The sequence below is a fragment of the Chlorocebus sabaeus genome, chromosome 17 (genome assembly GCF_047675955.1).
Source record: "Chlorocebus sabaeus isolate Y175 chromosome 17, mChlSab1.0.hap1, whole genome shotgun sequence".
Classification (NCBI taxonomy): Eukaryota; Metazoa; Chordata; class Mammalia; order Primates; family Cercopithecidae; genus Chlorocebus; species Chlorocebus sabaeus.
In genome coordinates this window covers 48,869,940-48,883,409 of record NC_132920.1, presented here as the reverse complement: position 1 = coordinate 48,883,409, position 13,470 = coordinate 48,869,940, and positions in this window count along the sequence as shown.

Here is a 13,470-nt window from a genome sequence, read left to right as displayed (position 1 = left end):
TAAAGCAAATGTTAGCTATGATTATTATTGTGTGGAGGGCTCATGTGTGGATTTAAATATCTATTTTGATGTTTTGCCACAATTTATACATTTTCTGTAATAAATATTTCTTCAATCTGAACACGCATAAAATAAGTGCGGTCACATTTATACATCTGATTTTGCACAGCTGTCCATCTGATTTTAACTAGTGTCACATACTGTCTTAGGGTTAAAGACTGAACCTTTAACTGTGGAAGTTTTGTTTTCATCCAGCTGATAAAATATGGAAGTGCTAGTAAGGAGTTTGTAGCACTTGCCTTAATATTCTTGAAAACATACCTCTTAGGCTATCAGTTCTGCAATTAAGATCTTGGTCCAAGATAACATGTCCTAATTATCTATCTTTGACTTTGAACTTTAACTTTCAACTGAATTAAAAAAAAAAAAACAAAATGAAACCCTCTTGTACTGAGCACAAACTGTGTGGAAGAGCTTTGTGCATGTACATTTGTTTAATCTGTACAGCTATCTCATGAGGAAGGTGTCATTAGTTCCTTTTTAAAAAGTAATTACACCAGAGGCAGGTGGATCACTTGAGGTCAGGAGCTCGAGACCAGACTGGCCAACATGATACAACCTCATCCTACTAAAATTACAAAAATTAGTAGGGCGAGGTGGTGGGCACCTGTAATCCCAGTTTCTAGGGAGGCTGAAGCAGAAGAATTGCTGGAACTTGGGAGGCGGAGCTTGCAGTGAGCCCGGATCCATTGTGCCATTGCATTCCAGCCTGGGCAATAGAGCAAAACTCCATCAAAAAAAAAAAAAAAAAAAAAAAAGTGATTATATTGAAGTTCATGGAAATAACATAACTACTCCAAAGGTATTTAAGTAGAACTAGGAATCCAACTCAAATCTGTCTACCTACAAAAACCACATTACCTCCCCAGGGAAAGCACTATACTAAGCTGGTGTTCTGGGAAACTATATATATAGAGAGAGGGAGAGTTTTGAAGCCTTACACTCATTGGTCAGTCCATGTTTCTCTGTCGTTTGCAAAAAAAAAAAAAAAAAAATTGTGGGCATACTTAGCCAGACACAATGAGAAATAGATCATCCCAAATATTGCACATAGTGTAATAAATAATATATGTACCCTTTGTAAATTCTTATAGAAAAATATTTCTGTAAAAAAATTATGCTTAATTTGTTTTATGTTGCTAGTGACATACAAAGGAAAAACTCCTCATCAACCTGTTTAAATAAGGCGTTAGAGTTATAGTAGCTCTTCTCAATGCCTGTCATCAAGAGTTCAGATGCCCTTGTTATTTTGAAACAATTTATTATCTAAAGTGGAAAATAAATTTGAAGGTGTTTAAATTAAATTGCTTCCCTAAGAATGAGAGTGAAAAAATCATCTGTTCAGATGAGTAATGATTTTGTTTTCAAAATTTTGACGAGAAATTAGACATTTAAAAATAATCACCAGTGGAATTGGAGAAAGAAATTACTTGGCACTCATCGAAGAATTTCTAGGTTTTATTAAATACCCAAACACATTTGCAGACTATGAATTTTAGAAAGACACCTCTACCTGTGTGTTTTTTACTATTTTCTTTAATAATGCTTCATAACCCAGACATAGGAGGAGTTGAGTTAAATGATGATGTTATTCAGTGGGTGAATTTGTTATGTTTTGTTTCCTGAGGCAAAGGAAGTCAGGATAGTGGGGGAAAAATTGGCTGCAGTTATATTTTTTGACACTCTAAGTAGAAAAGAAGAAAAGTGACAAGTAAAGTGGGACTTACATGTAATGAAAAAGTAGCTAGGGTAGTGTAGATTGGAGAGTCAATCTTATCAAAGTATATATATATACTTCATTGGTTAAAGGATACAAAATTTCAGTTAGATAAGAGAAACAAGTTTAAGAGCTCTATTGTACAACATGGCGACTATAGTTAATAACAATCTATTGTCTTCTTAAAAATTGCTAACAGTAGATTTTAAGTTTTCTCATCACAAAAACATGATTAAGTATGTGAAGTAATGCAGATGTTAATTAGCTCGATTTAGCCATACCACAATATACACATATTTCCAAACATCATGTTCTACATGGTAAATATATGTAATTTTTCTCAATGAGAAAAAACTAAAAATTAAAAAATATATTCATATAAATAACAAGAATGATAAGATATGGTGTTAACAATGATAGATATTTGAATTGAACATTTCTGGGTGCTGCCAATTTACATGTGGCTGAAATAGAGTGAATGTATTGGTCATTGAAGCTGAAGATGTTGATGGGATAGATGATTTAAAAATGATTCAGGATAATCACAGTATTTATAGTAAGAAGACACTCTGAACTACTAATTAAGTCATTACTAAAAGAAGTTAGGCATCTTAGAAATGATAGTAGGTGGTAATCAACTTAATTAGACACTGTTTCAATTGGACTTGCTGCTCTAAATGTAATTTCCACATTAGGGCAAAATGAATAGAACTTCACACTTGGAATGGAGATATTATTATGGCAAATGCTGTTTTTTCTTGATATAGATTTAAATGGCTTCCTGCATCCATGATGCTTTTCAAGCACCATCATCCATGGACACCTATACCATTCTGTAACTTATTCAAAAATTACTTATTTTTGAAAAAGTAATTTCAACTTTTATTTTAGAATCAGTGGGTACATGTGCAGGTTTGTTGCATGGGTGTATTGTGTGATGCTGAGGTTTGGAGTATGAATGAATCTGTCATCCAGGTAGTGAGCAGAGATCTCTATCAGCCCCTCTTTTCTCTCTCTCCATTTTAGTAGTCCCCAGTGTCTATTATTCCCATCTTTATGTCCATGTATACTTAGCTCCCACTTGTGAGAACATGTGGTATTTGGTTTTCTGTTCCTGCATCAATTTGCTAAGGACAATGGCCTCCAACTGTATGCATGTTTCTGCAAAGGATGTGATTTTGTTCTCTTTTATGGCTATGTAGTATCCCATGCTGTATATGTACTACATTTTCTTTATCCAATCCACTGTTGATAGCATCTAAGTTGATTCCATGTCTTTGCTATTGTGAATAGCACTGAAGTGAATATGTGTGTGCATGTATCTTTTGGCAGAATGATTTATTTTCCTTGGGTGTACACCCAATAATGAGACTGCTGAGTCAAATGGTAGCTCTGTTTTAAATTCTTTGAAAAATCTCTCAACCAATTTCCACAGTGGTGGGACTGCTTTACCTTCCCACCAACAATGTAAGAGTTCCCATTTCTCTGAAGCCTAGCAAGCAACTGTTATTCTTTTACTTTTTAAAAGCTATTGCCATTCTGACTAGGGTAAGATGGTATCTCATTGTGGTTTTGATTTGTATTGATCTGATGATTAATGATGCTAAGCATTTTTGTATTTCTTTGGCCACTTGTATATCTTCTTTTGAGAAATGTCTGTTCATCTCCTGTGCCCATTTTTAATGGGGTTATTTGATTTTGCTTGTTGATTTGTTTAAATTCCTTATAAATTCAGGATATTAGACCTTTGTGAGATGCATAGTTTGCAAATACCTTCTCCCATTCTGTAGGTTGTCTGTTTACTTTGTTGATAGTTTCTTTTGCTGTGCACAAAATCTTTACTTTAATTAGGCCCCGCTTGTCAATTTTGTTCTTTTCAATTGCTTTTTGGGACTTAATCAAAAAATCTTTGCCACAGTCAATGTTGAGAAGGCTATTTCCTAGGTTTTCTCCTAGGATTTTTATAGTTTTAGATCTTACATTTAAATTTTTAACTCATCTTGAGTTAATTTTTTATATAGTGAAATGTAGAGGTTAAGTTTCATTCTTCTCCATGTGCCTAGCCAGTTATCTCACTTCCATTTATTGAATACGGAGTCCTTATTGCTTGTTTTTTATTGTTTTGTTGAAGATTAGATGGTTGTAGGTGTGTGGTTTTATTTCTGGGTAATCTATTCTGTTCCATTTTTCAATGTGTCTGTTATTGTACTGGTACCATGATGTTTCAGTTACTGTAGCCTTATAATGTAATTTGAAGTTGGGTAGTGTGATGTCTCCAGCTTCAAAAATCACTTCTGATGAAATCCATTTGATAGCAAAATAAGGAAAATAATAATTTCATATTATTCACTGATATTATCAGTTATCTCATCATTCTCAGCCCTAACCTGGTTAATGTTCAGCTGTAAAATGTATCTGGACAAAAAAAAAAACATCTCTTGTGTTGTTGCTTTGAAACAACGAACACATAGTACTCTTCTAGTATAACACTAATATGGTCTTGGAAATTATACACAGTAACAAGACTATACTTCAACAACAACCACAGATCTTAGTGGCTTAACAACAGTTTTTTTATTGCTCTTCATAAATGCCAGATAAAGGCTGGTTTACACATGTGTGTGTGTGTTTTAGGGGATGTTCCATTCTACAGTCCCATGGTCACTTAAGAGATCATGTTTGATGATGATCCCAGCATTTGGAATGCCAATGGTATAGTTGCTGTAGCAGGAGAAGAAACAGGTGAAGAGTGGCATTTTATTTCATCTACGTTTTGGAATGGAAGTGATACCTAACACTTCTACCCACAGCCCATTACTCAGAACTATTTTTGTTGCTTCACTTAATGGGAATGGATAGAGTGGAGACATGTGGGAAAATAGATGGAATATTTGATGAAATCTCTAGTGTCTGCAACAAAACTCTCCCTTCAATTGTCAACCAACGCGATTTTACAGTCTCTTTTTATGGGCAAGTCACCATTATAAGATTTGCGATAGGTAAAATACATGTCTTTTGTGTAAAGTAGAAGAAAATTATTGTAAATACAGATGAACCACACATGCAGTTCAATCTTAGGAAATGTTATCTATAACACTGAGGTCTTGGAAATTGACTTTCTGACTTACTTTTAATGATTTATAAATTCTAAATATATTGTGGTATTTCAAGTGAGCAAATGGCGTGATCATTAGTTGGTTAATCTTACTTTGTTATGAAGTGATGGAGTCAAATGATGAAGTATGAGAACAACTCTGACTCTTCGATGTGAACTCTGCATCTATATTCTCACCTTTAGACCATGGTCTCTAATAACTTGTCCTATTCGTTACACATTGTCTTGGTCTGACATTTTTTTCAACTCAATATCTTCTTTAAATAATAACGATTATTTTATCGCTATTTTTCTTGACTCCGTATCTTCTCATTTGCCTCAATCTATGTCTAAGATACTCTTCTCAGCTCTGTTCTTTCCCAAAATATTGAAAAAAAATTACATCTCTGAAATTACGAACGGTGAATTTTCAACACTCTTAAATGGTATCATGTATGGACACTGCATATTAGAAAAAGCTAGTCAGTGGCTGGGCACGTTGTCTCATGGCTGTAATCCCACTACTCTGGGAGGCCAGGGTGGGTGGATCATTTGAGGTCAGGAGTTTGAGACCAGCCTGGCAAACATGGTGAAACCCCATCTCTACTAAAAATACAAAAATTATTCAAGTATGTTTTTATGCACCTGCAGGAGGCTGAGGCAGGAGGATTGCTTGAATCTGGGAGGCAGAGGTTGCAGTGAGCCAAGATCACACCACTGCACTCCAACCTGGGTGACAGAGTGAGTCTGTCTCAAAAACAAAACAAAACAAAACAAACAAACAAACAAACAAACAAAAACGCTTGTCAGCAAAAGGTCTCTATCTCCAAGTTGAGCCAAATGGATAGTGTCTGCTTTTTCAGGGACCCATAGCAGTTTCCTTTCAAGTTTTTGAGTTTTTGTTCTACTGTTAGACCTTCAAAATATTCAGAGCAAGCAACATGTATTCCATGTTTTGCTGACTGGAAAACACAAAATGACAAAAGATCACAGGTTTGGGATGCATTATTGGTATTACGGAACACAAATGGCCTGCATATGCATTTTATGAACAATATCTCAGGGGTCCATATATACAAACTGGAAACCACTCATCATGAAAACCTGCTAAATCCCTGCTGTATTCCTTCAGTAAGCAGAAGTAAGACATGATTATTCCTTTTTCCTTTTAAAAATTGTGTTTCCTGTAAGAATATAAAGCAACTCCAGTAGTGCCAATAAGGAATCCAGAAGTGATTTTCCTAGTCCTGTAAAATGTGATTGCTTAATTGGCCTCATTGTGTTTTTCTGTTTTGGAAGGTAAGCTCCCAAGGAGCAGAGACTGCATGTAATCCTGCGTCTTACTTATCAGGATGAAGAAAGCTGTGCAACAGGTTTGGCTGAGTTATTTTAGAAGAGATACATATTTTGTAAATGAGATTTGGATAACAGCCTGTGTATAATCCTCTGGTGACTGAAGATGCAAAGAATTGTCAGAACAGTTTGGCTCATCAAGCTATAAAGTACAAAATTATTATGACACTCAGTTGGCACATGTGAAGCCAACCAAATTAAACCCTTAATCCTTATTAGTCCCTCAAACAGGTCTGTTTCTAAGACGCAAATAGAAGTTTTGTGGATTATATATATGTTACATGATTGAAGAGAGTTAAAAGTAAAATAATTTGAAGGTCAGTATCAGCAACCCATTACTTTGTTTTTATTTAGTTTTTGGTAATTTCATGGCTTGAATATTACTTTCCACTTCTGTCTACTCATACATAGGAAGCTAGTTTCATGTTTCTAAGATTAAATATTGATGCTTATGTAGTAAGCAATGATGGCTTTTAAGACCTGCATTTATGTTAATTCTGATACACCCAATTGTCATATATATAATAATAAGTACTATTGTTCTTTTGCTCTATTTATAATTAAAGAAAATATGAGACACTTCAGCTCAACAATAAACCATTTATTTGTGGTCAATAAGATATAACAAATCAAAGTCTATTTAGTCCAATGTTTAGTTTTCACAATGTTCTTTTTTTTAAAAAAAGGGATTATGCTGACAGTAGCAAACATATGTTAACAGTAGCATGCATTCCAGCATTATTTATGTCTACCAAACACTAACTGGCACCTGAAAACCTAGATGCAATATAAATAAATAATAAAGTATATAATTCTTCTTTAGAAAAAATAAGCTAGGAGTCAAAATACCACAATTAAGCTAAGGGATTTTCTTACATGAAGAGTGCTGCTCTCTGTCTCTAATATCTATAATGGCAGAAAAGACTTAACTAAATGTCACTAGGGTCTGATTGTTTAAACTAAAGTGCATGTTTACATACACTTTGGTGTATGCAAAGAGTAAAATGTCTTTGTTTTTTGAAATCTTCAATTTTGTCTAATTTTTCTATTCTATGATTAACAAGTTTGTGTTTTCTTTGGAATAAAACATGTTTTTATTTGAGATTTTTACATGAATTTAATTCAAGAGGTTAACCAGATTTATTCTGTGGGCTGAGTACGTCTTGAAAAAGTCATGCCATAGTCTTTGATATCATACTTACCCCAGTTCCGGAAGCATGAAATTGAAGTGTTTGTCCTTAAATGTTTCGTTAGGTAACACTAAAATGGCTACGGAAAACAGAACCATTTAACTGACTCCCTCACATTGCTTTCTGCTACCCTTCCCACAATGCTTGATATTCTCCCTAAGCTAAAAGAAAGGGTATATATGAAAGTTCTAAGTTGGAAACGCTTATTTAGTGTCTCCTGTTGCGAAACTGTCTGAAATCATTATGACACATACAAGAGAAAAGATCCCTGTCCTCATATGGATTATATTTCTGTTTGCATGTGTGGAGAAACAATGAACAATAAACAGGATAAGTATGCTATGTACCAAATTGGAAGAGAATAAATACTAAAAAATACTGAAAAACACAAGGTAAAGGTGATTTGACATGCACAATAGGTATCCAGGGTGCAAACTACAATTTTAAATGGAGTATTTGGGGTCGGTCTCAGCAAGAAGATGACATTAAAGTAAAGCAAACATATTAAGTATGTGATGGAGTTAGCCATGTAGATGTCTAGAGAGTTTTCTAAACAACAGAAAAAGCTAAGACAAGATTATATGGGGGAATATGTCTGTCAGTTCAAGGAATGACAAGAGCACAGTGGGACCAAGCAGAGTGAGTGGTGTAAGAGTAGTAGTAGGAAATGTGATCATAAAAGTTAGAGATAGGGTAGACCATAGGAAGCCTTAGGAAGCATTTTACACCATTGAAATGCTGAAGGAAACAGGAAGCCTTTTCAGGTACATAAGCAAAGGCATAAGATGATACAACTTATATTTTGAAAAACAAACCACACAGTCACTCAATCTATTTCTTCTGTATAGATTGAAGACAGTTAATAAAAGAATCAGAGAGATTATTTAGGAAGCTATTCTAGTTATCAAGGTATGTGACACTGATGGCATAGATTTAGGGGCTTATGAAAATAACCAAAAAATAGTTTTTAAAACAGCAAAATGATTGTGGGTATACTTTGAAGTTATTTCAATAGTATTTCATGGTGGATTCGTTCAAGGTATGAGAGAGTAAGAGTCAAGCAGTTGGCCCAAGCCACTGGAAGGATAAAGTGCCATTAATTGAAATAGAGGAGGCTGTGGGTAAGCAGGTTTGAAAGGATTCTCAGGATTTAAGTTTTGGACATACCTATTTTGAGATGTCTTCTAGTGAAGTAAAGATGGTCAGTGGAGTTACACATATAAATCTGGAGTCCATTGAACAACCTTAACAGGAGACACACATGTTAGAGTTATTGAAATTGAGATGATATTTAAAGTTACAAAACTGGACAAGATCAGGAACGATGGTATATAAAATAGAGAGTGAGTAGAGCAGACACTAAGCTCTGGAGAACTCTGGTATTTAAAAATCAAAAAAGAGAAGGGATTGTCTTAGTCCTCTTATTCTGCTACAACAAAAATACCCGAAACTGGTAATTCATAAAGATGAGGCATTTATTTTCTCACAATTCTGGAGGCTGGAAAGTCCAAGGTCAACGTGCTGGCAGATTTGGTTGTCCCTGAGGGCTGCTCTCTGCTTCCAAGACGGTAGCTTGTTGCTCCATCCTCCACAGGGGAGGAACACTGTGTCCTCACATGACAGAAGACCAAAGAGCAAGGGAGCAGACCATTGCATAAAATCATTTTTAAAAGGGTCTTAGAACATTTACAACAGGGAATTCCCCCAAGGTCTAATCACCTCTTAAAGTCCCCATCTCTTAAAATTATTACATTGATCATTAAGGTTCAACACCAAAATTTTCAGAAGGACACATTCAAATCATAGCATAAATAATCATTTTTAATGATTAAGCTAATTTATTTGTTAGAAATCAACACATATAAATTATTAACAATTTGAGATTAATAGGAACAATTTAAATGAGAGCAGTAAGGCTTATTATGATAGAATCTACAATCTGATTGTCATTAAAAGTTGACTTCTAGCTAATACCTGTTACTTGCCAGAGTAACTTATATTATTTGATTTTTTTTTTTTTTTTTTTTTTTTTTTTTTGCAATGGGTAGGTTTAAGAACGAAAGAGGCCTTTGGAATTTTAGAGAATTGTCATGTAAGTTATAATTTAAATTATGTATATCAATTTTGGATGATTTAATCCCATATCAATGAAATAATGTAGAACAAGCTGAAATACTAAAATAAAACATCTTAGAATTTCCTGTGGAAAGTGGGTGTAAAGAACATATGCCTGCAACCTTATTTGCCCAGCTGGACATCACTTCAATTTGTTCCCTTAACTTTGGTGGTTATTTTTGGCAAACCGCTAAGCCCATTAGAGCTTAGTATTTTAATATCTAACACAACACACACACACACACAGACAAACATACACATCACACATCACACACATTTAATAAACGGTGATATGGAGTTCTAAAATCTATTTCTGAACTATCTTATTACAGAGGTAACTCTTTAGATGGTACTTCTTCTGTCAGCAGATATTTGCAACTTTCTCAATGTAAGATTCATGAGATTATGTAATCTTAGGTGGTTTAGCTTTGCAGTCATCCGCTGATTGTATGGAAATGATAGGGCATTTTGTGGAATGAGAATGGGTCACCGTGGCCTTACTGGGCTTCCAGAAGTGATACCATAATGTATCCTTTAAACGGAGAATAATAGGTTAAGGATATGAGGATTCTCTCGTTATACAACCCTTTGCTCTTCCCTCTCACTCTCTAGCCTTCAAGATGCATCTTGTCATTTTCCCCAGATTTCTATTTGTGTCACTCTCAATAAAGCTTTTTAAAGTGAAATGCTAGATTCAGATTCATTGTTATGCTAACCAATGCACAAATGTTCATCTTATTTGAAAAGAAATAACTTCAAAGCATGACATTTACATTTCTAAAAGACATCTTTTTCTATACAGACTTACCTATATCCATCTCACTATCACTACTTCTAAACGGTACCAATTTGTAAAATTGTTTTTGTCTTAGCCTGGTTTCTTCAGTAACAGAACTGTGGAGCATGCAGGTCTTTATGTATGCTATTAATGGTAGTACATCTACATTTTATGTACCTCTTCTGGATTTTGAAAGGATTGTGAATGGATGACTTCTTTTTCCATTGCATTCTCTCTGTAAAACCAACTTTTCCCTTTCTTGTTTGCATGGAAAAGATATTCTTAGCTTGGTTTAATGCATGTAGTGTGTAAGTCTCAAAGTTCCAAAAATCCCCAAAAATTCTGTGACATGTTGCTTGTTTATAATTTGTTTCTTTTTTCCCTTCTTTTTTTTTTTTTTTTTTTTTCCTTTCACAGCCTTCTTCAGAGAGTCGATGAGCTCTAAAATGTTACTTGCTAACCTGGAAAGTCCAAACATAACATAGAAATGGGTGTTACTTTCTAAAAATAACAATGCATTAGTAACCACAGTATCTCCATTTTCCTTTGTGATGTACCAGAGTTCATCTTTCCTAATGCCCTAACTTATAAAAGAGAACATTCTTTGCAGTACATCTGTTAATACTACTAGAGCTATACCTTTTTTTTTTTTTTTTTTTTTTTTTTTTTTGCAGAAAGATAAGCTACAGCAAGTTTAAACCTAAATGTAGGGAGAAAGAACAAAGCCTATATGGAGATTTTATCATAGTAAGATTTAAGGGTGTTTTATGAATATATTGTTTGTGATAGCCTATATAGACCCCTAATTTGCCCCAACAAAGAAACAATATTAGAGAATGCTGACATTACTGTTTTTATTTAAATATCTATAGAAATGTAAGCACACTGCAATTTATAACTTTAGTTTTATTGATTTTAATAATTTGATTTGTTATTAACCAGGGATATTAGTTAACACTAAAGGTACTGGGACAACCAATTAAATAGTGGGTGAAAGCTGAAGACTAATCATGGAGTATGGTGGCTTCTTAGTGAGCACTTATCTGAATAATGGGGGACTGGGAGAGGGACAGTTCTAAGTATATGGCAGGAAAAGAGAGAATGCTTAGAACTAGAAAAGTAGAAAAGAAGGGGGAGAATAGATGGGACCTTTTGCCTCCATTTTTTCTAAGATTTATTTTTGACCAGAATGGAATTACATATAAAGAGATATATTCCCTCTGTACTTTTTCTCCATCCTTAAAAAGAAAATTCAGATTGTATATATGACTAAGGCAGTCATTTCACATCCTATATGGATACCCAGGAAGTCTTTCTGAAGTGCAGCCACAGATATTGTCCAGGGCAAGACTTTTCAACTAGCTGGAATGAATGATAAGCATTCTATATTTCCGATCTGTCATGGACTAAAGTTGTCTTTAAAAAACTTTTTTTTTTAATGGACAAATAATAATTATATACATTTACAGAGTAAAATGTGTTTTTTTAAACTGTGTGTATAATCGACCTGTAATTATATATGTTTATGGGTACAATGTGATGTTTCAGTACATGGGGCCAATACTTTTGAAAATTACAGTAAAAATGAATTAGGAGAAAAAATGAAATAAAAATAGAAAATTCAATTCCCACTTTGTTATCAAAAGATTCAACAGGCATAAAAATATTCTGTCCCATATCTGGGAAACTTCTAAATGATCACTCTCAAATTCTGTACATCACCTCAGACCGGTAACAAACATTTTGCGTAAGATCACCAGTTGGCATATCACTGTTAGGCAGCCCTGGTTTAGAGTATAGGGAGAGTAGTGCTCAAAAAGAAAGTAAGAAGATGGGCCTCTGGATTTTTATTCCCCGTGGAGAGAGACTCCAGTTTTTAATTCTTTATCATGCTTAAGATTTGCTTTGAAGTATGTTCCCCCTACTTATAAGCAAAATTAAAACTCATTCACATGCTAAATGGAAATGCACATAGTGACCCTTTAAGTCAGTGGTTCTTAAAGGATCTTCATAGTTAAATCCATTTCTATTAAATCTGTGGACTCTTTCCTTGTCGTGTAGATTAGAGAAGAGTGTACTGCTATTTAACTGTTGGCGTCAGGGATTATAGATATCTGGAAGACAATCCTACACCACTGAGAAGTGTCCTAATTCTCCATGATTTTAATATCCTGCTATTTTGCTTATAAAAGCAAATCATTGTCACAGGTCTAAGAGTTGTGGATTTTCCATGAAAACCCTGAAAATGATTATACTTTAGTTTGATTGAAATTTCCTCCTACATTGTTTTCCATTCAGAAAAGAACATCAGAAAAATTAATGTTGTTTGGCATTTGACTTCTAAATGCAACACCCTTACTCCAGTGTACATTTATAGATGCAGTGTTCATGGTGGTTCTGTGTGTAGCTGCATTTCACCATTTCATTATATTTTTCAGTGTAGTTGTGTCCAAAAGTTCACATCTTGAAAGTCACATTATTTTATTTTTAAGACATTTTCTTTTTATTTCTGATTTTTATGACAGTTAAGACTTTATTAATTTTAAGATAATATGTGTGTAGTCAGGATATATTTTCAATACATTTTATTTCAAAATAGTAAAGGGGACCATGTAAATTATTAGTTTGGAAATTAATAGTCTCTAAATTATCCATTGGGATAGATGAGAATAAAAGCATCTTACATAATTCTGTGCTGTGTACTAGCTTTGTGTAGTAGACGTCTGCATATTATATAAAAGTGCAGCACGTCTTATACAGACATATCAAAATTAATCTCCTTTTTTAAGTTTTACAAACTTGTTCGTGGTCCTGTTTTCAATTTCTCTTTATTAGGCTACACCTGTGAAAACCTATTTTTATCTCCCCACCATACTTAACAGCCCTATCGATAATAGCTTGAAGCAAAAAGAAAAAAAAAAAGAACTGGATTTTGCAATAAAATCATGGTTCTATATTCTCTTGATCTATATAGTAAAAAATAAAACACCCAAGTAAATGGAAGAAGAAAAAGTGAATCAATAGACCTTTATTAACATTTTAATTATTTTTTTCTCATTCTGCTTATATATCAATTGATACACAAGCCTCATGGTTGACAATAAATTAATGTTGGAGTATTAAATATTACTTGCAGCACTTACCTTTTCCCAAAACTTTGCAT